The sequence below is a fragment of the Melozone crissalis genome, unplaced genomic scaffold (genome assembly GCF_028551555.1).
Source record: "Melozone crissalis strain CALT ecotype California unplaced genomic scaffold, PUWL_Pcris_2 ptg000073l_1, whole genome shotgun sequence".
Classification (NCBI taxonomy): Eukaryota; Metazoa; Chordata; class Aves; order Passeriformes; family Passerellidae; genus Melozone; species Melozone crissalis.
In genome coordinates, this window is record NW_026535850.1 from 59,398 (window position 1) to 84,013 (window position 24,616).

Genomic DNA, 24,616 nt, shown 5'->3' on the forward strand with positions numbered 1-24,616 from the left:
CTGCCTCTGGCGGCAGCCGCCACCGGCACCCCCTGATGTCCCCCTGAGGGGCCTTTTCCGCTCAGCCTTGGACTGCTTCATTCTCCAAACATCCCCCCAAAAACCCCACCCAGGGACTCCTCGGGATGTCTGGGCCGGGCTCCCCCTCCCCGCTAACCTGCACGATGGGCGCGGGGGGGGGGGGGGGGGGGGGGGGCGATGATCCCACAGGTGGGGGCTGCGAATTCAGGCAGGGCTGCAGCGCGGTTCCATCTGTTCACCCTTGATCAGCCTTTGTCCCACCTCTTCCTCCCGCTCCTCCTCTGTCTTATCCCCACCTCCTTCTCCTCCTCCATCCCTCCTCCCTCTCCTCCTCCCCTGTAACCCCGCCTCCTTCCCTCCTCTTTCTCCTCCCCTTCCATCCCTCCTCGAGCTCCTCTGTGTTATACCCACCTCCTTCTCCTCTTCCATCCTGCCCCTTCCATTCCTTCTCCTCCTCCCCCTCCATCCCTGCCCTTCCCTCCCTCCTCCTCCTCCCCCAGCAGCAGCCACACCCTTGGTGCCCCGTTCCCGCAGCCCTCGCAGCCCGTGGCAGGAGCGGGGATGGAGCCGGGACAGGTCGGGATGGGCAGCGCGGGGCTCTCGGCTGCTCCCAGCCGCTGCGGACGGGGAAACCCGGCCTGGGCCAAAGGAGAGGCAAACTGGGCAAACTGGGGGCTGCACATCCAAACTGGGCCTTGCTGGGGACCCTGCCTGGCCACTGCCAGCCCTTGGGGCTCCTCTCGGCACATCCGCCGGGGGGAACGCACACAGGGCTGGGGGATCCCAGCAGTGGCAGCACCACCAGGGACTGGGGTGGACTGGGCTGCACTGGGGTAACTGGGAATGACTGTGAGCATGCTGAGGGACACTGGGATATACCAGGAGTGTCTGTTAACCATCCTCGGGTGACTGGAACCACATTGGGAACAGGTGGGACCATGCTGGGGAGAACTGGGACACCATGCTGGGGGTACCTGGGAGCGAGTGGGAATGACTGGATGTACACTGGGGACAACTGGGCATGACTGGGACCATGCTGGCAGGGACTGAGATCATCTATGGAGTACCTGGCACTATACTGGGACAACTGGGATCACACTGGGAGGAACAGGGAGTGAGTGGAACCTTGCTGGGGGCTACTGGGATCCTACTGGGATCACAGTAGGAGGAGCTGGCCAATGCTGGGAGTGACTGGCATCATACTGGATCATACTGGCAGCAACTGGGACTGCACTGAGGGTGACTGGGAGTGGCTGTGAGCAACTGGCATCAGGCTGGAAGCTACTCAGGGCAGCTGGGAATGACTGGGAACATGCTGGGAGCAACTGGGATACACTGGGAGAGACTGAAACCACACTGGGGGTAAATGGCAGCAACTGGAGCCACACTGGATGATCATGGGAGCAGCTGTGCCCATGCTGGGATCCTACTGGGATCCTATGGAAAATGGCTGGGATCATACTGGGAGTGACTGGGAAGGCGCTGGTTCTGACTAGAACCATACTGGAAGTGACTGGGAGCAACTGGGCCCACACTGGGAGTGCCAGGGAGTCACTCTGAGCATGACTGCAATAACGCTGGGAGTATCTGGGACTGACTGGGGTCATACTGGGGGTGACTGGAACCATACTGGGAGTGACTGGGAGTGGCTGTGAGCAACTGGGGGGAACTGGGAGTGACTGGGAGCATGCTGGGGCTGACTGGGATATACTGGGGGAGACTGGGAATCACTGGGATCATACTAGAGGCTCCTGGGGTAATCCTGGCATTGACAGGGAGCAACTGGGATCATAATGGGGGCCACTGGCATAATACTGGGAGTGACTGGGATCATCCAAGAAGCGAGTGGAACCATACTGGGAGTGACTACTGCTCCTGCTGGGGTCACCCTGGGAGCCACTGGGATCACACTTTGGGCAACTGCTAGAAACTGGGATCATCCTGGAGGCAACTGGGAGGAACTGGAAAAGACTGGGATCATTCTGATCTAACTAGAACTGTACCAGGCCAACTGGGATACGCTGAGACTGTCTGTGACCATACTGGGGGGACTGGAAGCACACAGGGAACAGCTGGGACCATGCTGGGGGCAACTGGGAGTGAGTTGGACCTCGGTGAGCGGGACTGGGACTATTCTAGGGACAACTGGAACCATGCTGCGAGGAACTGGGAACAACTGGAACTACTCTGGCAGCAACTAGGATCATACTGGTTTGACAGTGGGAGCAGTTGGATCCATGCTGGGTGAGACTGGGATCACACTGAGGGTGACTGGAGTCATACAGGGATTGACTGGGAATGGCTGTGAGCAACTGGAATCATGCTGAAAGCAACTGAGGGGAACTGGGAGTGACTGGAAGCATGCTGGGGAGGACTGGGATATACTGGGAGAGACTGGGAATCACTGGGATTATATTGGAGGCTCCTGGGGTCATGCTGGCATTGACAGGGAGAAACTGGGATCACACTGGGGGCCACTGGCATCAGACTGGGAGTGAGTGGAGTTACACTGCAAGTGACCGGGATCATACTGGGACTGACTGGGATCATACTGGGACTGACTGGGATCATACTGGAAGTGACTGGGATCATACTGGGAGTAGCTACAATCGGACTGGGATTGCAGGGGGTGTGATTGGTCCCTATCTGGGGGGTGCTGGGAGCTGCCAGGCGCATGCTGGGAGCCGACTGCGCAGCCACTGGGAGGAACTGGGAGCAACTGGGAATGGCAGGATGCAGCTGCAGCAGTGGCAGCTCCCCGGTGGCCCCGTGCCGGTGCCGCTCGTGGTGCCGGCTCTGGCTGCACCGAGATCCCGCTGGAAGGGGATCCCAGCCAGGGACCCCATGGACACCAACCGGGGGAACCCCGGGCCGGGCTCCGACAGCCCCACGGGCAGGGAACGCTGGGACAAGAGAACTGGGGAGACACCGAGATTTGGGGGCGGGGGGGCACGGGGGAACCAAAGGAGGAACCAAAGGGAGAGCTGGGAGAGCAGGGAACGGGGTTCGGGGGTTCCAGGACTGAGAAAAGGGGAGGCTGCGGTGGGTAGAGGGGGCACGGGCTGGGCTAAGGGGGTTCCTGCATGCAGGAAAGGGAGCTCCAAGGAGCCCAGGTGTTCCCATTCCCAGCAAAAGGTGGGAAAACCCGGGATGGCCGGGAATAAGGGTCCCAGGTGTCCTCGGTGTGAAGGAAAGGAGGGGCTGGGGGCTGGGAAAGGCAGGAACTGGGGTCCAGGGGGTCTCTGCGGGAAGGAAAAGGGGGCTCATGGGGCTGGGAGAGGCGAGATGGCCGGGAAGGGGGTGCGGGGTGGATCCCCTGCCCGGGAGTGGGGGTGCGGGGGTTGTTGGTGCCGGATCAGGGGGTGCAGGGTGGATCCCATGCCCGGGAGTGGGGGTGCGGGGGTTGTTGGTGCCGGATCAGGGGGTGCAGGGTGGATCCCATGCCCGGGAATGGGGATGCGGGTGATCCCGGTGCCCAGGAATGGGGGTTCAGGAACCTCCGGTGCTCCGGGATGGGAGATCAGAGAGTCCCGGTGCCGGGGGTCCCCTTCAGCTCCCGCCGCCCCCCCGGGGCCCCAGGATTGCCCCCAGCCCCAGCGCTGGAGCCATCGCGCTGCTCCTCCTCACTCCCAGTGTGATCCCAGTACGGTCCCAGTAGAACTCAGTCACCCGCGAGCTGCTCCCAGGATGATCCCAGTACAGCCCAGTCACTCCCACTGCTGCCATCCCCCCCAGCCCTCGCTCCGTTACGACCTATCCCGGCTCCATCCCCGCTCCTTCCGCCGGCTTCGAGGACTCCGGAACCGGGGGAGGATGAGGAGGGAGGGAGGAAGAGGCGGAGCGGCAGCAGGAAGCGGCGGGAGCACAGGACGGCCGGAATCGCGCGGCTCCGGCGCTGCCTGAACTCTGGAACCCAAGAGCATCGCCCCCCATCCCGCAGGTGCCCGGGGAGGTTCCCCCATGTCCCAACTCCTGGGGTCACGCTTGGACTGGGGGTCCCCCGTCTACTCGGTGCCCGCCCTGCCCAGGCTGCTGGCAGTCCCAGCAATGCCAAAAGCTCCCCCCTCTTTGCTCTCCCATTTCGGGATGCCGGGGCTGTTTGGGCTCCCGGGCTCCCTTCTCCCCTCATTCTCTGCTCTGGGCTGCAGCGGCTCCAAGGAGTCCCCCCTGCCCCTCTCCAGGCTCTTGAGGCTCCCGCCAATGGCGGCGCTCCCCCCTCTCTGGGCTCCCCACTTTGGGCTCCTGGGGCACACAGGGCTCTGCTCCTCCAGGCTGCCTCTGCCGGCAGCCGCCACCGGCACCCCCCGATGTCCCCCCGAGGGGCCTTTTCCGCTCAGCCTTGGACTGCGTCATTCTCCAAACATCCCCCCAAAAAAACCCAACCCAGGGGCCCCCCGGGATATCTGGGCTGAGCTCCCCCCCCCCCCACTCACTTGCGCGATGGTGAGGGGGGGCGATGATCCCACGGTTGGGGGCTGCGAATTCAGGGAAGGAATGACCGCGTGGTTTTCTTCTTTCCTTGATGCTCCTTTGTCCCTCCTCTTCCTCCCTTTCCTCTTCCATCCCTCCTCCCCCCTAACCCCGCCTCCTTCTCCCCCTCCATCCCTGCCCTTCCCTCCCTCCTCCTCCTCCCCCAGCAGCAGCCACACCCTTGGTGCCCCGTTCCCGCAGCCCTCGCAGCCCGCGGCAGGAACGGGGATGGAGCCGGGACAGGTCGGGATGGGCAGCGCGGGGCTCTCGGCTGCTCCCAGCCGCTGCGGGCGGGGGGAAGCCGGCCTGGGCCAAAGGAGAGGCAAACTGGGCAAACTGGGGGCTGCACATCCAAACTGGGCCTTGCTGGGGACCCTGCCTGGCCACTGCCAGCCCTTGGGGCTCCTCTCGGCACATCCGCCGGGGGGGAACGCACACAGGGCTGGGGGATCCCAGCAGAGGCAGCACTGCCAGGGACTGGGCTGGACTGGGATCCTACTGGGAGTGACTGGGACTGTACCGGCTTTGTACTGACATCCTACTAGGATCATACTGGGATTGTACTGGGTTTGTGTTGATATTATACTGGGAACATACTGGGAGTGGCTGGGATTGTACTGTGTTGGTACTAACATCATACTTGGATCGTACTGCCATGCCAGGCCAGCATGTGATCGCACTGATGGACACTGGGATCATACTGGGATCATACTGGGAGTGAGCAGGAGCCTGTGGGGAGCAATTGAGACCATGTTAGCGGCAAATGGGATACACTGGGAGTGACTGGGATTATACTGAGGATGACTGGGAGTAGCTGTGAGCAAGTGGGGACATGATAGGAGCAACTGGGAGGAACTGGGAGTGACTGGCTGCATGCTGGGGGTGATTGGAAACTGCTGAACTTCAACTGGGATCATGCTGGAGGTGACTGGGATCATACTGGCAGTGAGTGCCACTACACTGAGGCTGACTGGGAGTGCTTGTAAACAAATGGGATCATACTGGAAGGAAGTGGGAAGATGCTGGAGGGAACTGGGGTACACTGGGAGATACTGGGAGTGACGGGAAGGAAAGTGAGGGTGAAAGAGAGCAACTGGAACCATGTGGAGCACAAATGGTTCATACTGGCAGGGACTGGGAGCACACTGGGCTCATCTTTGGATCATACTGGCAGGGACTGGACTAATACTGGGAGTGTCTGAGAATGACTGGGAACACACCCTGCACATCATCCCCCATACTGGGCCTGACTGGGAGCAACTGGGAGCATGCATGGAGCAAATGGCATCATACTGGGACTGGCTGGGGTGATCTAGGAAGCAACTGGAACCATGCTGGATGCAGCTGGGACCATACTGGGAGAGACTGGAAGCAACTGGGATTATACTGGGACCACACTGGGAGAGCGGGCATGTGAATGGGATCAAACTGGAGCTTACTGGGATGATACAGAGGTTGAAAGGGAGCAGCAACTGGGATCACACTTTGGGCTACTGGGAGCAACTGAGGGAAACTGGGATGATGCTGCAAGTAAACTGGAGGAACTGGGAAGGACTGGATGCATGCTGGAGGCAACTGGGATATTCTGGGCATGACTGGGGGATCATACTGGGAGAACTTACACCTTACTGGGGCCACTGGCAGTGCCTGGAAATGACTACAGACATGCTGGGGGCAACTGGGATATACTGGGAGTGTCTGTCACCATCCTGGGGGGACTGGAACCACACTGGGAACAACTGGGACCATGCTGGGAAGAACAGGGCCCACACTGGGGGCAACTGGGAGTGAGTGGGTATAGTAGGAGTCCTAGTAAAATATATGTATTGTATAAGTGGCCGTGCCCCAATCCTAATTGTAAATGGGCCGCAGCTGTGATGTCCTTAATTGGGTGGCTGCTGTGGCTGATGAAGATAACTGGGATAAAAGGGAGTGGGTTGGCTGTGCAGGGAGAGTCTTGGAGGAGCCCTGACCAAGAAGCAGGAGCAACACTGCTGTGAAGAGCTGTGTGTGAGAAGAGCACCCTGAACGTATGGGACTCTAGAAATACAACAACAGCAATAGAAGATAGGACAGCCGAGAGCTGTGGCAGCCTGAGAGCTGGGACTCCAGAAATATAATAACAACAACTGGGACCATGCTGGGAGGGACCGGGATCATCTGGGGAGTGACTGGGACTAGAGCAGGGGCAACTGGGTTCAACTGGGACCATACTGGGAGTGTCAGTAACCACACTGGAGTGATGGAAGCACACTGGGAACAGCTGGGCCCATGCTGGGAGCAACTGGGATCACACTGGGGGCACTGGCATCAGACTGGGAGTGACTGGGAGCAACTGAGATTAGACTGCAGGTTACTGGGATCATACTGGGATTACACTGGGTGTGAATGGAACCTGACTGGGGCTTACTGGGAGCTACTGGGCCCATGTTGGGAGGAAAATGTGACACACTGGGAGCAACTGGGATCGGCTGGAAGGTTCGGGAACCATGCTGAGAGGACTGAGACTACAATTGGGACAACAGGGATCATACTGGGAGCAACTGGGGCCACCCTTTGAGCAACAGATGGAAACTAGGATTGTGCTAGAGGAAACTGGGAGTAACTGGGAAAGACTGGGATCATTCTCAGGTATCTAAAACCTACTGGGAGTGTCTCTAACCATACTGGGGGGACTGGAACCACACTGGGAACAGCTGGGATCACACTGGGAGCAATTGGGACAATGCTGGGGGAAACTGAATCTACCCTGGAGGCAACTGGGCACGACTGGGACCCTGCTGGGAGAGACTGGGACTGTTATTGGGGCAACTGGGATCATAATGGGAGGAACTGGGAACATCTGGAATTATGCTGGGAGCAACTGGGATCACAGTGAGAGCAGCTGAGTCCATACTGGGTTACACTGGGACCGCATTGAGAGCGACTGAAATCATACTGGGAGTGACTGGGAGTGGCTGGTTTTGTGGATTTTGGGGGATTTTATTGGCATTTTAAGGGGGAGTTTTTCTGGGGGTGTTTGAGGGTTTATTGAAATTTTTGTAGCTTTTTTTGAATTTTGGGGATTTTACTGCGATTTTGTTGGGATCTTTTGGGATTCTCAATGATTCTGGGGGTTTTATTGCGATTTTTAGGAGATTTTGGGGTATTTCATTGGCATTGTGGAGCCATTTAGTGAGGTTCATTGGGGTTTTGGGGTTTTTCGGGATTTTTGGTGGGATTTGAGGGGTTTTGTGGGGTTTTTTGGGTGTTGCCAGGATTTCTTTGGATCTTGGGGGAGATTTTGTGGGACTTTTTATGGTTTTGGGGACATTTTTGGGGGATTTGAGGAGTTTAATCAGGATTTTTGGGATTATTGGGATTTCAAAGGATTTTGTGGGCTTTTATTGGAATTCTAGGGTGTTCTAATGAGATTCTGAGAGATTTAATTGGGATTTAGTGGGTTTTATTTGGACTTTTGGGGGCTTTAAGGAGATTTTGGTGCCTCTCAGCTCTTCCCCACACCAAGGGAATGCCCCAAAAGCCCCCCAAAATTCCATAAAAATCCCCAATAATTACAAGAAAACCCTCAAAAACCCCAGAGAATCTCTGAAAATCCCAGTGGAACTCACCAAGATTAAAAAATACTCCAAATAATTTCAATAAATCCTTTCTCAAGAAACCCCTCACAACCCCAATAAAATCCCCCAAAATACAAAAGCCCGAAAATCACGTAATTCTCGCCCAGTAATTGCATCCCAAAACCTCCAATAATTCCTTTGAAACTGACAATAAAATCCCCCAGAAGCCCAAAAAAGTCACCCCAAACTCCTCAAAACCCTCGCAAAATCCCCCCAGACTCAGTGGGCCTGTCCTGGATCAGGGGTGTACTTGCGAATGCGAAATGTGTGGACATCGACAATGGGATAGTTGTGAATTCTAATAAAAACTGAGGAAAATAAAGCATGGAAAAAGGCCTTTGAGCCTATCTTTTGTTTGCAATTAACCCGAGTTGATTTAGCAGCATTGGAATTAAGGTGTTAAGGATGTTCCTTTTTGCTTGCATTTCATCCATAAAAAGCTCTGCAATAATAACCTTTTGAAGTACAATTTTAGAATATTACTTGGATCCTTGAAACTGTAGCTTTGGAATATATATAAAGGAAATATGCTTATCTCATGCCTTATTGAAGCAGAGAAAAACAGCTTGAGAAAGGAAGATGAACATCACCTCAAGGGTTTATGGTTTCAACCAAAGGGAAGCTGGACATCACTGTTATGAGATTTGGAGTCTCTGCAATTAAAAGGTGGACACACATCTGGGGAGCTGGACCCCACCAGATAGGATTCGTCTTTCTTCTTTCGGAAACTGGACCGTCACCATCTGGGGATACTCCTTTGAGATACATCCTGAGAAACTAAGATCACAATAGTGTATAGAATCGTGATGTAATAATTTGGAATAAAAATTGCTGATGAGTAAAAAAATTGGAAATAGAAACTGCTGAAAAAGCTGATGAGTACCCCTATAAATACCTGTAACCATCAATTATCGCTGTGCAGTTGGAGGGAAAACTTCCCCCACTGTACCTGGCGCTGTATTGCTCATACTTCACCATATTAAATAATAAATTGATTGCTGCTTTAATATTGGCCTGGTCAAGCTTCATATTCTTAACAGGGAGAAGGTGCAGTTTTAGGATTTGGTGTACTTCTCATTCCCTTCCTCCAATTTATTTGATAATAAATTCAAGTAAAATTAGTGTCCCCATTCCAGGCTTGTTACACTTAAATGGGTGAGAGATCTCTGGCTGCCTTTCTTGAGAGCCCTGAGCCTTTCCTGCTGTGTTCTGTTGCTTGCCCAGGGGCAGGAGCAGAGGCTCCGAGCGCTTTTCCTGGCCCCGGGCACCTGGCCTGGCCCAGCCAAGCCCAAGAATCCCTGCGAGAATTCACTGTTGAGAACCCCAGAAGTGGCTTCCCCGGGGCTGCGCTTCTTCCCCAGCTCCAACAGAGTGGAGCCCTTTTTCTTAGCACACTTTTTCGAGACAGGAACGTCGGTGTCCCCGCGGCGCGCTACTCGCTTTGCCGCCCCGCTCACTGCTCCCCTACTGCTCGGCATCGCTGCCGCACGCTGAGGAGCCAAAACCCTCCCACAGCGAGAGCCCCGAGCTGCGGCGGCACCAGCCCGAGTGCCCGCGGAGTGTGAGCGCAGAGCGGCACCAGCCTCAGCGCCCGCGGAGTCTGGCCGGGATGGGAGGGGCGGCAGGCGGAGCGCTCCGTTTCATTCCGCAGCGGTGGCGGCGCCCGGAGCCCGGCCAGGCGGCGGCGGAGCTCGGAGGCGGCTCCAGCCCAGCTGCGACCCGCGGTGGTGCTGCCCCAGCTCGGGGCTGCGCTTGTCTCCGCACCTGCTGCCGCACCTCTGGGCAGCGCCGACAGCGCAGCCACAGCTCCCACCGCCCTCCTGAACCCCCGCACAGCCGGCACCAGCAGCGACCTCTCACCGTGTCCCTTTCAGGGTGCCATCAGCGCGGCTGGAAAGCTGTTACCGAGGCCGAGCTCCCAAAGGATCTGCCAGCAGCACTCCTGATGTCTCCCAGGCAAGGTGCTGTTTGTTCTGGGCAGAGAGATGCTGCCTGTGAGCTGGAGAAGAGTGAATTCTGCTCCATTTGTGGAGTTGTGAATGGGCCCCAGCATCCCCAGGAGGGACCAGCAGCCGCGGTTCCACACTTGCCTGAGGCCCAAGAAGCCTCTTGGCATAAGGAGGAGGATGCCACTTGTGAGCATGCAGTGAGTGCAGATGTGGAGAATGGATTCTGCACCAAAAATGGGAGTGTGAGGGAGCCCCTGGCTCCCCAGGGCACACCAGCAACCAACAATGAACACAAAAGGAACCTCAGAAGATTCCTGGGTGAGTGCAGGGCCACCCCTGTGGCCTAAAGGCTGGGGACAGTGTCCCCTCCCAAGGCCAGGGCTGGCAGGTGTGTGGCTGTTTCCCGATGTCTGGAAGAGGCCTCGTGTTCTGCTGGGCCCCATCCATGGCTGGAAGCAAGAGCCCCAGCTGCCCCCAAGGCTGTGCAGTTCTCCTGCTGCAGCCTGTCCCCACAGCTGTGTCCCTGCCTGTCCCCACAGCTGTGTCCCTGCCTGTGGCCAGGCTCTTGGCTCTCTGGCTGCCAGCTGAGGGAGGGCCACACTGCCTCAGGACTCCCTGCTCTGCTCCCTGGCCATAGGCTGAGCAAATTGCAGGGCCGGCTCTGCTTCTGGCAGCCAGCAGCTCTTTCCTGCTCCAGGTGAATGGTTCAGGTGCCATCCCGTGGGCACAGCGGTGCTGATTCTGCTGCTCCTGGTGCTGGTGCTGGCTTTGGGGGCAGCCTTGGCTGTCCTGGCAGGTAACGGAGGGGCAGCAGCCTGGGCCCAGCCTCTCGGGGCAGAGCGGGCTCCCTGCTCCCTGCACAGGGGAATCCTCACACCTTCTCCTCTTCCCCCTGCAGCAGCACCACAGCTTCCAGTCACACCTGCGACTCCGCTGTTGGTTCTGGGCTGTCCCCATGGTTGGGTGGGCTACAATGGGGTCTGCTACTACTTCTCACGGGATTTCAGCACGTGGGAGCAGGGTCAGGAACGGTGCTCCGAGCTCAATGCCTCCCTGGCCATTGCCAAGGATGAGGAGGCCATGGTGAGTGAGGGGCTGCGGGCGCTGTGGAGTGGCTGAGGGCAGCCTGGGGGCGCTCCTGGGCCGGGCTCGGTGCTCGCAGGGCCGGGGCTGCAGCCCTGGGCCGGGGCCTTGCAGGGAAGGAGCCCCGGCGTGCGGGGGGAGCCCCGGGCACGTGTCCCCCCGAGGGGCCGGGGCAGCTCCCACTCCTCTCTCCTGGGCAGGATCTGCTCTCCCGCCTCTGTGGGAATTTCGGTTACTGGCTCGGGCTGCGCAGACGGGGCGAGCGCCTGCACTGGGGGGACGGCAGCAGCTACAGCTCCCGGTGAGTGCCGGGGAGCCGAGCAGGGCCTGGGGGCACAGGGGCACAAGGGCTTCCCCTGGCAGCCAGCGCTGCCTCTGCTCCTCCCTGCAGGGTTCCTGTCCTCGGCAGTTCCCAGTGCGTGTACCTGGCTGACAAGAGATTGAGGAGTGAGAACTGCTCCAATGAGCGGCCGTATCTCTGCAGCAAGACCCAAGCTCCCCTGTAACAGGGGCTGCAGAAAGTGTCTTCTGCACACTGGGCAGTGCCAGCTTCACCTCTGAGGCCAGCACAGCGCTGTCCTTCCTCAGCTGCGCCCTGTGCCTTGCACTTCCTCTCAGGGTCACCTCAGTGCCTCTTCATCCCCAGTGCCAGCGCTGGGCTGGGGCTGCAAAGGAAATGTCTCTGCAATCCATCCTGCCACCGACGCTGCCTGCAGTGAGGGTATTGCCCTCATGACACAATAAGCTCCAATGGGAAATCCAAATCTTCCTGGCCTCTTGGAAATCATCACCAACTGGTCTGAATGTGGCACTTGTGAACTGTCTTTGGAAGAGGAGGAAGAACCGCTGACACATGCTGAGGAGGAATCCCACTATTGGCATCAGGCACCTGACTGTGGGCAATGGTCTGTCTGTCTGTCCAAGTTGACTATATGATGCTTTTAGCCCAAATCGTCTTCTTCTCTTTATGCTGAATAATAAGTTTTGCCTCTTTAAGACGTCTTCCAGAGAGTGAAGAGGGGAGAGAAGAAGTGTGCATTGTTTTCAGACACTGCTCTCACTCCTCCACATTCCTGCTCCTAGACTGTGTTGTCTGCAGATGGACAGACAACAGGATCGAGCTCTCCTTGGCTTTTAGTTAGTTGAGCTAGCTGAGGCAAAGAAGTTCCCTGGACTCTGTTTTTTTTCCTTTTCCCCTTTTTTCGGACCTGTTTGAACCTGCTCTGGACTGAACACCCAGAAGAGCACCAGCAGCTCACACCTGGGGCCTGCCGGGCTGGGCCTGGGGCACAACATTTCCAGCACCAGAGGGACTGATGGGAGACTCAGTGAGCTGAACTGCAACCTGGAGGAGGACTTTCTCAGTTTGTCACCTCTTTTGGAGCAGCAAGGGGTTTTATTGTTTAATAAATAGTTTTATTCCACTTTTCTCCAAGGAGGTATTTTCTCCCAGATTGGTTGCAGGGAGGAGCCAAATGAATCTGCTTTCCTAGAGGAGCCCAAATTTGCCCTGAACCAGGACACTGTCACAAAGGATCTGACTGTCCTCCTGTGGGAGGAATCCCAGGCTGGAGCAGTGTAGGGGGATAGAATATAAGAAAATAAAGATGGTCCAGAAAGTAATCTTACCCCTAAGGAGTTGCAGATGGGGCAATTAGCAAATATTAGGAATAGGCCTGATTTTAACAGGCCACAGCTGTAACCAATGAGAAGAAGAGTGCTATGAAAGAGTGGGCTGGCAGGTTGGGAAGGGAACTGGAGTCAGTTGGCCACTTTGTGAAGAATGAAGAGTCAGTGCTCTGAGGAGCTACCCAGGAGAAAACACCAAGAAAGTGTGAAACATCTGCGATAAGGAGACAACAGTATGGAACCCCCGTGATGACAACAGAGCAGGACAGATTTGTCTCCCTGAGGGGGATGCAGTGACATGATGTGGCTGTAACCCCCATCCCTCTGTGTCACTGTGTGGGGAGGAGAGAGGGAGGGAATTGTGGATAAAGTGAAGCCCAGGAAGGAGAGAACAGTGTGGAGAAGGTGCATTTTTAGGATTTGGCAGCCTACTCACTCTCTTGTTGTGATTTCTTTCATAATACATTCAATGGAAATTAATGGCCCCACTCCAGGCTTCCAATGCCCATGATGGGTGAGAGATCTCTGGCTGCCTTTCTTGAGAGCCCCGAGCCTTTCCTGCTGTGTTCTGTTGCCTGCCCAGGGGCAGCAGCAGAGCCTCAGAGCGCTTTTCTGGCCCCAGGCACCTGGCCTGGCCCAGCCCAGCCCAAGAATCCCTGCCAGCATTCCCTGCACCATTACCCGGCCCCACGGCGGCTGCGGCTCCGCGGGCAGGCGGCTCCAGGAGTTCAGAGTGGGCAAAATGGGAGCGAGGGACAGGAGGCAGCTGGTGCCAGTGGGGGAAATGGCTTTGCTGGAGCTGGCAGAGAGAGGAGGAGGGAGAAAGTGGTGCCAAATAAATGGGACAGGTGGGCATTTTGCTTTCCAGCTCTGTGGGAGGAAAGGAAGAGCTGTCAAATCCATCCAGGAAAAGAGGGGAGAAGTAGCAGATGGTGGAAATCTCTTACAATTGGGATTGATTTGATCTGCCTGAACTGCAAAAGCCAACAGTCTCCAAGCACCACCAGCGCTGTGATGTCCCTTGCCCTGCCCCTGCCCTGGCTGCAGCAGCCGCCTGTTGGGACGGGCCCTGTTCTCTAAAAGAGCTGCACCCAGGGACCATTGGGGCAGTGCTGGGTAAGAAGTGAGGAATGGCAAAGGGTGGGAAGTGTCAAGGGAATAAAATAGAATGGTATAAGAAAAAATGATAACAAAACTGCACCAGGAATGGCCACTGACCGCTGTCACCAAAAGAGCTGCACTGAGGGACGGCCACACGTTTCTGTTCCCACACGGAAACGGTGGGACTTGCCTTCTCCTTAATAACCATCAGTGGCATTTCCAAGGCCAGCAGGTACACTCAGACATCCAGAATCATCATTACACTGGAAAAATGGGGTTGGCATCAGCTGTGACACACATCAGGAAGAGCACAGCAGCAGAAATAGGGATTTCCCAGCTCCCTCCCAGGGAGAACAGTATCAGCACAGGGACAGAAAATGCTGATAGAACATCCTTTCCCACTGCTCCCTGTGCTCAGTTGGAGGTAGCATCCTTTAGCTTGTGCTCTTCAGTGGGTTTACCCATGGAAATACTGCAGAGGGATGCAGAAGATTTACTAGCATGTTAAAAAGAAGCTGAAAACCCAGGAAGGATGACATTTGGGATAGGGACACAAGCAAATTCACACATTATATGACAATTCAATATGGCTGCTGTGAGTATGCAGCATGGAGGACAGCTAGATGAAACTAGAAGAGATTCCAAAACTGTTTGGCCTTGCAACAGCAGCTAAGGTTAATAACCCTCTCCAATTGAAAAAAAAAAAGGAAATCTGCTCAGAACTCATTTGGATCACCATCCCTGCAGCCATTGGGCATCACGACTCCTTTTCCCCACCAAACTACAAAGGCTTTCCTGGAAATCTCTCATTTTCTGCTTCCTACCTGTAACAGTGCTCAGGTGACCTGTGTGATCTCTCTGAATGAACTGAGCTTTACCTTCACAGCAGCTCTGCTCTTCACTGCCCAGCCTCGTGCCCTTGGCAATTTCCATCTGGCAGCGTTGGGCTGCTGAAGGAGAGGCTCTGTTCCAAACATGCCCACTTTGCAGCAGTACCCAACGATGGGATGTTCTCCTGCCTGGACTAATCCCTTTGCTTCTCAGCTCCAGCTGCAGCCCACAGACCTGGCACTTGTTCAGGAGCCTTTGCCATGGCACGGCCCCACCCAGCTGATTCCCAGCCTGGCAGCACAGTAGGCACACATTCCCAGCCCTGGCCGTTGTTTCCATCCCACTGCAAGGAGCCCAGTTGTTCCCGAATGTTCCTGCAGGAATCCAGGCCCAGGTGTCTGTGGGGTTTGCAGGGGCTCTCTTGGGGGTACCTGAGGGTGTCTGTGGGATTGGGGAGGGGGGCCTGAGCTCTGGGGGTGTCTCTGGGACTCCTGCTCTTTTCCCCTCCTATTTCCCATCCTTTTTCCTCTCATGTTTTGCACCCTTTTCTCCTCACCTTTCTAGAGCTTTCCTGCTTCCTAAATGCCACCTTTTCACCATTATGCCATCTACATTTTTAACTCTTCCCCCCTTTTCTGCTGCCATTTCGCCCCCCATTTTGGTGCCTTTTTTCCTGGTTTTTCTGCCCTTCCCCCCCATTTTTATTGCTGCCCTCTTTTCCCAATTTTTGCCCCTTTTTTCCCCTCCATTTTGTTCTTCTTCCATTTTTTTGCCACCTCTTTTTGATACCTTCTTTTCCACCCCTTTTCTACCAATTTTTTCCACCTTGTTTTTTTTGCTGCCCTTTTATGCCTCATTTTTTCCAGCTTTTGTGGCCCCTCAATTTAAATGCCTCAATGGAATCAGTGGGGGTTTCTACCAATTTCAACCCTAAAAAAAAGGCACAACAGAGATTCCTTGTCAATTTAAACTGAAAGATGATGAAAATTGAAGGTTTGTTCTCATTTTAGACCTATAAAATCCCATCATAAAGGGCGTTCCCTGATCTATTTCAGCAAGAGAATGGGGATTCCCCATCCATTGATAGCCCTGAAATAATGGCCAAGGCAGGGTTTCTTTCCATTGATCCCCTCAACATTGCAGGTGAATGGGGATTCCCCCAGTTGAAACACAGACTATAAGGGAAAATTAACCAGTTAAACAACTCCAGAATACACTTGGACAGAAATCCATTGAAAGGGAACCACACACCACTTGTCTGCCCTAATTAATTCCATCAGGCTTCCTTCACTAAAAACACTCTCAGAATTAAAAGTGGAGATGCCTCGTGTGTTACCTCAAAGCAGAGGAAGAGGCAGCATGGAAATGCTTCTTCTTCCATGGCAAACTCTCCTGGGAGCACTCCCAGAGCCTTGCAGGGCTCCCCTGGGAAGCTGCTGAACAAATGGAAAGAGTTGGGATGAGCAGAGCCCCAGAGAAATCCCAGCCCCACTGATGGAAAAGTCAGATTATTCAAGCAGCAACAGCAGCTGGAGTGTTTGCAAAAGAGCAGCTTTGTTCTGAACCTCAGCTTAGGAGTTCTGCTCATGCACTAAGGGAGTCCTTCCATCTATTTGGACCTTTTCTATAGCACTGGCCACACAGCAGTTCAATGTGATCATGTTCTTCAACTCAATTATGTTTTAAAGTATCTAAACTTGATCTAGCTACTCATCAGTGGAGAATTTTATGTATTTTCAGAGTAAATTACCATTCCTGGTCAAACACCAACCCTTCCCAAGGTTCAAGTACCTCTGTTTTCCACCACTAAATGCTCATTAGCCTTGTCTCAATTAAAAACCCTCTGTTAACCCCATTTTTCCACCACAGATTTGTCTGAGTCTCTCACCTCTCAGCAGTCCAAATTGCTTGAAATGTAGCAGAACCTTCTTCACACTTCCCAGCTCTTGCTGTCCATCTCTAATCCCTGTCCAACCTGCCAGTGCTCTCCCTGAACTGCTGACAAAGGAAATTACACAACAACAGTGGAGGACAACTCATTAATTGCTGAATGAAAATGAAATAAAGAGAAATTAAGAAGCTGATTTGGACCCAGCAGGACTGCACTGTTGCTGTCTGTGTATCAAGAATTTTTATGTATTTTATATCAAATTTAACTTGTTGAAACCTAAGTTCTCATATTTAAAATAGATTGTTCATTCCACATGAAAGCAACATGCTGTGTGCCGTCCAGCCACATTTTCACTGAAAAAACCCCAAACTGCTCAGCCTGGGCTCCCATCATGCCAGCAGTAGCTGTATATCAACATTCAGCAATAATGGAATTCATTCAGAAATGAACAATTACAAAAATACTTTCACTCCAAGAACTGATACTGCACTGAGGAAGTTATGCATACCTTCAAAAAATTCAGTAGTCAAGATGTATTTCTGTTTTGATTGAAATAAATTTAAAAAATACTGCTGGCCAATATTTACACATTTGGTCCAATTACTCTTCCTGCAATGTGCTATTTCCCCACCTGCCCCTGAAGGCAGCAGCATTTTCAGAACAAGAACTGCTCCCCAGATATTGACCCCACTCAGCAATGGATAAAAGGACATTTTAGAAATGTGGCAAATTGGATCACTGAATGAAAAAATGGAAGAGAGGTGTTGTAATAAAACAAAACCTCATTTGAGTCATGCATTCAACATCATTTCCCAGATTTCTGAAAATGTGCTAACATTAGGAAAATCTCATTTCCACCCAAGACAGTGTGCAAACAGAAGCTTCTGCAGGTAAATTCACTCTGCTGAAGTGACACAAAAATGAACAGAATGCTCCAAATTCAAACCTTTGGCCTCTTCTCCCACATCCTGCTCCTGTGTCTGTGCTCCATCTCCCCAGCAGCCATGTCTTGTGCCAAGGCTCTCCCTGCCTTGCTCAGCTGCCAGTGAGCTCTGTGCTCTCAGGTAAATTCACCCCCAGGCTCTGTCAAATGTTCCAGCTGGGTCCTGCCAGGCCAGCCTGGGCACTGTGGGACTCGAGCAGCTTTGCCACCAGGTTCATGTCCACAGCCAGGGCTGCCAGCTCAGCAGCCTCAGCTCCACAATCAGGGCCAGCACTCTCACATGGGGCTGCTCCAACAGAACTTGCCTGCAGACAGTACAAAGAGAAAGCTTTATCAAATTGCACGAGCAGATTTAAGGGGGGAAAAAAAAAGGGCAAACCACAGGAGAAAAGAAACAGCAATTCTGCAGCCAAAAGAGTCCAATACACTCCTGAGTCCTGACAGACAGGAATTCAGACACCAAATGCTCATGCCAGCTGAAAATCACCACTGTCCATTACCCAGATTAGGTTTCAAGAGAAGGACACAAAGTGTTGCTGAGTCCTGGCTCAGCTTCCTATGGGAGAAAACTGCTACAGGAACTCACAAGTGAAGCTGCAGCTTCTTGCCCTACTACTAAAAACAGGGAAAAGAAAAAACTAAGCCTTGGAAAAGATGGGCAAATTCCAAGCTTAGGTAAGCTTTAGTTTATAAAAAATGTATGATGGTGCAGGTCCAGCACACTTTGCTTGCACGTGGGAAGGTTCCAATCCCATCACTCAGAATGGCCACTTGCAGCACATTTCCTGCTTGGAAATTACTGCTGCAAATCAGAGCTCAAGGCACACTCACCCCTCTCTTGGGGCTGCTGAAACTTTTCCCAACGTTGCTCTGTGCCAGCTCACGCTCCATCTCCTTCATGTACGCCTTGACACTGCCCACGAGCTCCTCAGGAGACACCTTCTGCTCCTGCCTTCCATTCCCAGCATCCAGCTCCTCATCATCCTCAGCTGAGAAACCAAACTCCTCCTCTTCACCCACATCATCACAATCCAGCTCCTCTGAGTCTGCCCCTGCACATGATGTTGTGTCAGTACAACAGCAAAGAAGTCGGTGCTGGCATTTGTTTCAAAGAAAGAAGCAATCTCACCTAAAATTCTGTCCAGGGCTTTTGTAAAAGAATCCACATCAAAGGTAACATGGGATTCATCAGGAGACCTGAAATCTAAAATTATTTTTAAAGAAATGAAGCTTCTATGCTTGCCTAAGCCTGACACAGGCACAAGCCATATTGATTTCTCTCAAGCCAGGAATGAAGTTGGGACGTTTGAATTTAAAAGTCCTCAGAAGTTTGAAGCCTGTGTGCATTAGACATCAAACAACCAGTGGAAGAATTCTTTGAATAAAGGAGAAAAATTGTGAAGACCACAAAATCCAACTGAGGGACAGAGAGCAGCTCAGCTTGCAGCACTTGAACCTGCACCAGTGCCAGAGTGGCACCAAGCTGATTTAAAGCAAGTACAGGTTCACTGCTCTGCCTTTGCTTCAGGCCCTGCTCAGCACAGCACCTTCAAACTCTGATTCTCTGCATCACAGAACCAACCACAGGGCTGCAGCACAGTGCAACATTCCACACCAGAGCCAAACTCCAGGGGCTACTACCATGGCATTTCTGCTCCTTCCTGCGTGGAGACTTTGGACACAAAAGCCTTCATGCTCTCAGCAACTGTTTCCAAGTCATAGTTTTGCTCCTCCTCATTTGGGGAAGGAAGGGACTCATTTCTTGTCTCCTTCAGCATCTGATCCAGAGCACCTGGTGTAATATCCAGCCAGCTGTCATCTGAAAGACCACAGCACACATCTGTTACTCTGCACAAGCCTGCTGGCTCACAGGCCCCAACCAGCTGACTGACAGGGCTGCAACCATCCTGCAGCTCAGTTCTGCAGTTCAGCTCTTGTGCTGGTCCTGGGTCACACACAGCAAAGCCAGAGAGAGGATGAGAAGAACTGAGTGCAGATTTCTTGTCACTACTTACAAACTCTGCTTTGCAGAGCTCAAACTTAGAGAGACCATTCTAGTCACTGAGAAGCCTTGGGCCACTCAGTGGAGGAAGAAAGCCTTACTCTAAACTGGGAGAGCCAATCCAGTGTTTAGTCTTAAGGAAGGCTGGATTTGCTCTCCCTTCACAGCTGTCAGCATTGCCCCTCTGCCCCCACAAATAATCATCTGTAATAGGAATAATTCCCCCATCCAGCTCACCATCCTCTGCAGGAAGACAAGCTGCTTCTCTCTCCAATTCCTTCACATCAATGGGGGTTGTCTGTAGTAGTGTCAGGATTTCATCACTGGGGCTCACTTCATCACAGCTAGAAGAAAAACATTGAATTTACAGAAATGGATTCAATGGGATCACATGCTCTGCATTCAGCTTTTCACTTGAATTCTTCCATTTTCCTTCTGTGCAAGCACATCAAAAAGGGAAATGAATCTGGGGAAGTACCAGAGCACTACACAGAGCATTGGCCAAAACAGGACACAGTCAGTCCCTGCAATTCCCAGCTGATGGCTCCAAAGCCCATTGGTCATGGCTCCTTTCCTTCACATTTCATTTGCCTTGGTAAATATTAAGATTACCTGATCACAACCAGCAGAGACTGGAAACTCAAAAAAATAACAGTCAAGATATTATGGGCTGGCAAAGTCTCAGATATTTTTGCAGTGATTTACTTTTTGGATTTGATCATCCAGAGAAATCCACAGCCAGCCCCTTGAGAAAAGGAGACAGATTACCCTGTATTCATTATTCACTGGGACTGCTTTTCAATGAAACTTTTCTACACTTTCTACAGACAACCAAGCAAAAATTGATTTACAGTCACCACTTGGAATCCACTTGGAAGAGCTCAGCATTTCACATAACCAAGATAAAAGAGTTACTCAAGCCAGAACTTCTCCCAGTGGAGCATTCCAGAGGAATTAGTACTTGTATGTCCTGGCCACAGCTCCCATGTTCAATGTGCAGTGGAGAAAAGAGTTCAGGTGTTTGTAACAAGCATTTCAAAGGTCACTTACAGGATTTGTAGGATATATGACACTCATGAATTTCAAGTAGCTCTCACCTTTCTGGCACTGCAACAGATTGCTGGAAGTGATCTTCTGCCATGTGCAACAGTTCCAGGTACTTGGCTGATCCTTCCATTTCTCCCTGTTAAATGCAAGTCACAGGCATGAACCCGAACAATTCTCCCTCCCCTTCCTCTTCCCAGTCAGGCTTTCTAAGGGTGACTGTTGGTCACACAGGAATGCTGAGAGAACCAAAACAACTAAAACCTCTTGGCCATCTACACTTGGAACTCAATACTGCAAAGGGCATTCCTGTATTTGAAGTTTATTAAAGGATATGGAGCTAAGAATCTCAATAGTGTTGTCCAATTTGATAACCTTGAAACAAGTAGTCAATTTATGTCCCATTTATTAACATCAAAAAAGTAGTGAAAGGCATCTTAAAAAAAGAAACAAAAAAATAAACCAGACAACCTCACCAAAACCCCCAGAAGTCACAAAAACCACACACACATAAAAATTACACTTGCATGGGCCCAGATAGGTCGATGGTGTTATGTATGGATCTTGAAGAATATTGAATTCTAGAGGGGTGGAAATGAAATGTAAACCAGTGAAATCAGTCACACCTCACACAATCACATATGGGGGTTTTCTTCACTCAAGTGTATTTCTCCCCTTGCTTTAGATGAATTAATCAATCCCCACATCTTGCTTTTTCCTTTTTAATTTCCAAAATAAATTACTTTCAAAGGGAAACAAGCTGCACATGTCCCCTTTAAACACATTAGTTCATTTCACACAGAGATATGGATTCAAGCTCCTCACACAAGTTCAAGGGTTAAAATGTATTTTCCCTGCAATGTTAAAAACTCTGAAATACTCACAGACCTTGAAATAATCCTTCTCCTTCAAGCTCCTGAGGAATCTCTCCCACAGAGGACCGCTTAACACGTTTCTCTTGGCATCAGGAGCCACTTTACTGCTCTTGGAGCACAACATTTCAAAGCCATGAGCCTGCAGATAAAAGATGCAACAACAAGAGGTTCTCAAGGTGTGACAGACTTTGCTCACATTTCTCTGGACAAGCAGGCAACCTCCAGACAAGGACCCATTCCCTGGGCATGCATGAACCAAGGCCAAAATGCCCCAGCAATCATTACCAGCTTCATGCCCAGCTCGCAGGCTCCGTACTGAGGATGAGCTGGGGCGGGCAGGGTGTATCCACTGCGTCTGTCTGGAACAAACTGCTGCTGCACCAGCTGTGCATATAAACACCGAGTGAAAGTCACCTGCAACAGCCACAGCAGAAACAAACACTCCCTGCAGCGGGACTGGGCTGGGGACAGCCAGCAAACTCCCTCCAGGTCACCAGACTGGCTTTGGAGGCACCCATATTACAGGCAGTGCCTGAGACTGCATTCAAAATACATCATAGAAAGATTTTTCTGATAAATTGCTTTTCAGGCTATACAATGTTTGTTCCAACCTGAAATCCCCAAGCAAATATAAACTTTTGTCATTCTAAATACATTAGGAAAAATCCTTAATATTCTGGAAAATCCCCATTTGAACTGTAACACGTTTATCAAATACATCTTGTTTCCTTAACAACAAAAAAACCACGTTTCTTTTCAACTAGAGAAGTGCTTTAGGAGAACCAGGATATCCTAACTGCTTCAGAACATCACAGGAACTAAAAAGCAGCATTTCAGGTATCACATGCGACCTCTGCTGGTTCCTGATGCTAAGAAAAGCCCTGAATGCAACCTTCTCAACTCCCTCACTCTGTCTGTTCCCTCAAACAAAAGAAAAGTATGAGCCTGACAGTCCAGGTACTCACTTGCAATCTATTTTGGTCTTCTGTTTCAGCCCTTGTAAGAATCTTGGAGTAGGGGAAAATAATTAAACAATTTTTTGCTAATGACCAAATAAATTATGTCCATTTTAATTCATTCCATTAGCAGCCATCCATATTCGTGTGAAGGTGTCTGCTCATTATTTCACCTGGACCAGACAAAGCCTGTGTCCTTACAGAAACAGCAACACTCCAGCCCTGAGCATTCCCTACCCTCAGGGACACTTCTGAATCCATGTCTGCTGGGGTTTTTTTAATATTCATAAACTCATAGAAAGGCTTAGGTTAGAAGGGACCTTAAAGATCAACACCTCCTTCCACCACCCTTGCCACAGCCAGGCACACCTTCCACTAGCCCAGGCTGCTCCAAGCCCCATCCAACCTGCCCTTGGACACTTCCAACGTGTCTGGGATGGGGAAACACCTCCAAGGATGGGCAATGCTAAGACAGGACCTTCAGAGCACAGGCACTGCCCCTTGGCAGCCCTCCCACTAAAGCAGCTCAGCAGCACCCGCCTTACCTGGCTGCCAGCCCCGCGAACTCCCTGCTCATCTCCCGCAGCAGCTACACAATGAACCACTCATCCTCCACCTTATCCCCGAACACCGCGGTGCCGCCCAAGTGCGCCGGGATCTCGCCTGCACCGGGCACAGAGAGGAGAGGCGGCTCAGCAACGCCGTGCCCAGCAACAGATTGTCCACACGGGCTGCGGAGTCTCCCTCACTGCGGATATCCCAGACCCTGCTGACACAATCTTGTGTCCTGTGCTCGGGGATGGCCCCGCTGCACCAGGGAGGTGGCACCAGATGCCTCACCGGGCTAACCCGTGCTGTGATACCGAGAGTCGGGGAAGCCGCCGGGTCCCCCTCACACGCTTCTGGTTTCTGGCCCCCGAGACCCCCTCACACGGCCCAGTTGTCCTCACACACTGCCTGTTCCCGGCTGCCGGAGTCTCCTCAAAAGATCCCGGTTCTCAACCGCCGGGTGCCCCTCAAACTCTCCCGGTTCCCGGCCGCCAGATTGCCGTCAAACTATCCCGGTTTCCCCTCACACGCCCTCAGTTCCCGGCCACCGGGTCGTCCTCACAGGGCTCAACTCCCCCTCACACGCTGCCGGTTCCCTGCCGCCAGATTTTCCTCAAAAGATCCAGGTTCTCGGCCGCCAGGTGTCCTTCACACTCTCCCGCCTCCTCCTCACAAGCTCCCGGTTCCCGGCCGCCGGATCCCCTTCAAACGATCTCCCCACCGGTTCCCTCTCAGACGCTCCTCGATTCCGGCCGCCGGGTTCCCCTCACACCCCTCCGGTTTCCCCTCACACTCCCGGTTCCTGGCCGCCTGATTCCCTTAACACGCTCCCGGGTTCCCCCTCACAGGCTACTCGATTCCGGGCGCCGGGTTCCCCTTCTACCCCCCCGCTTTTCCCTCACACTCTCCCGGTTCCCGGCCGCCGGTTCCCCCTCACTGGCTCCCGGTTCCCGGCCGCCGGGTGCCCCTCCCAGTCCCTCCGCTCCGGGCGCTCCTCCTGCCGCGCCTCCCGGCCCCCTCCCGGCTCACCGCGGCCCGGCACGTAGCGCAGGCGGAACGGCTGCCGCTGCCACACGCAGGCGGCCAGGAGCGGGGCCAAGCGCACCAGGGCCAGCTCAACGCAGCGCCGCAGCAGCGCCTCGCCGCCCGGGCCCGCCGCCGCCGCGAACAGGCGGGAGCGCACCGCGTCCTCGGGCAGCGCCGGCCGCCGCAGCGCCTCCATCGCGCCGGGGCCCAAAGCGCTCCGCCCCCGGGCAGGAGCGGCGCGATGGCGGCGGCGGGGCGGCGGCGCTGAGGGTGATATCGCGATACGCGCGGAAACCGCTGCAGCCGTGAGTGGCCGCCGCTGCCCCGGTGCCCGGCGCGGCCCCGAGCCCCAGCGCGGTCCCGGTCGTGATCCCCCGGCCCCGCTCCCGGGCCTGCCGCCCGCGCTGCCCCCAGCACCGAGCAGGGCCCCGGGACGGCCCGGTCACCCCCTGTCCCCGACGGGAGATGGTTCCCGGCATTCCCGGCATTCCTGAGCACCGGTGTGACGGAACGCAATTAAATCCCTGCAACCGGCTCTTATCCCCTGACCCAAGAGTTGGGTCAGTCCTGACTTACTCGGCTCGTTTACTCTTGTTCTATTTAATGTATTCCAATTTAATTAATCT

General features: G+C 53.4%; 1 pseudogene; it reads right to left on the minus strand.

The window, feature by feature from the left end:
• Positions 1 to 17,681: 17,681 nt before the first annotated feature.
• On the minus strand, positions 17,682 to 24,186 carry LOC128946073 (protein ecdysoneless homolog; annotated as a pseudogene).
• Positions 24,187 to 24,616: the final 430 nt, after the last annotated feature.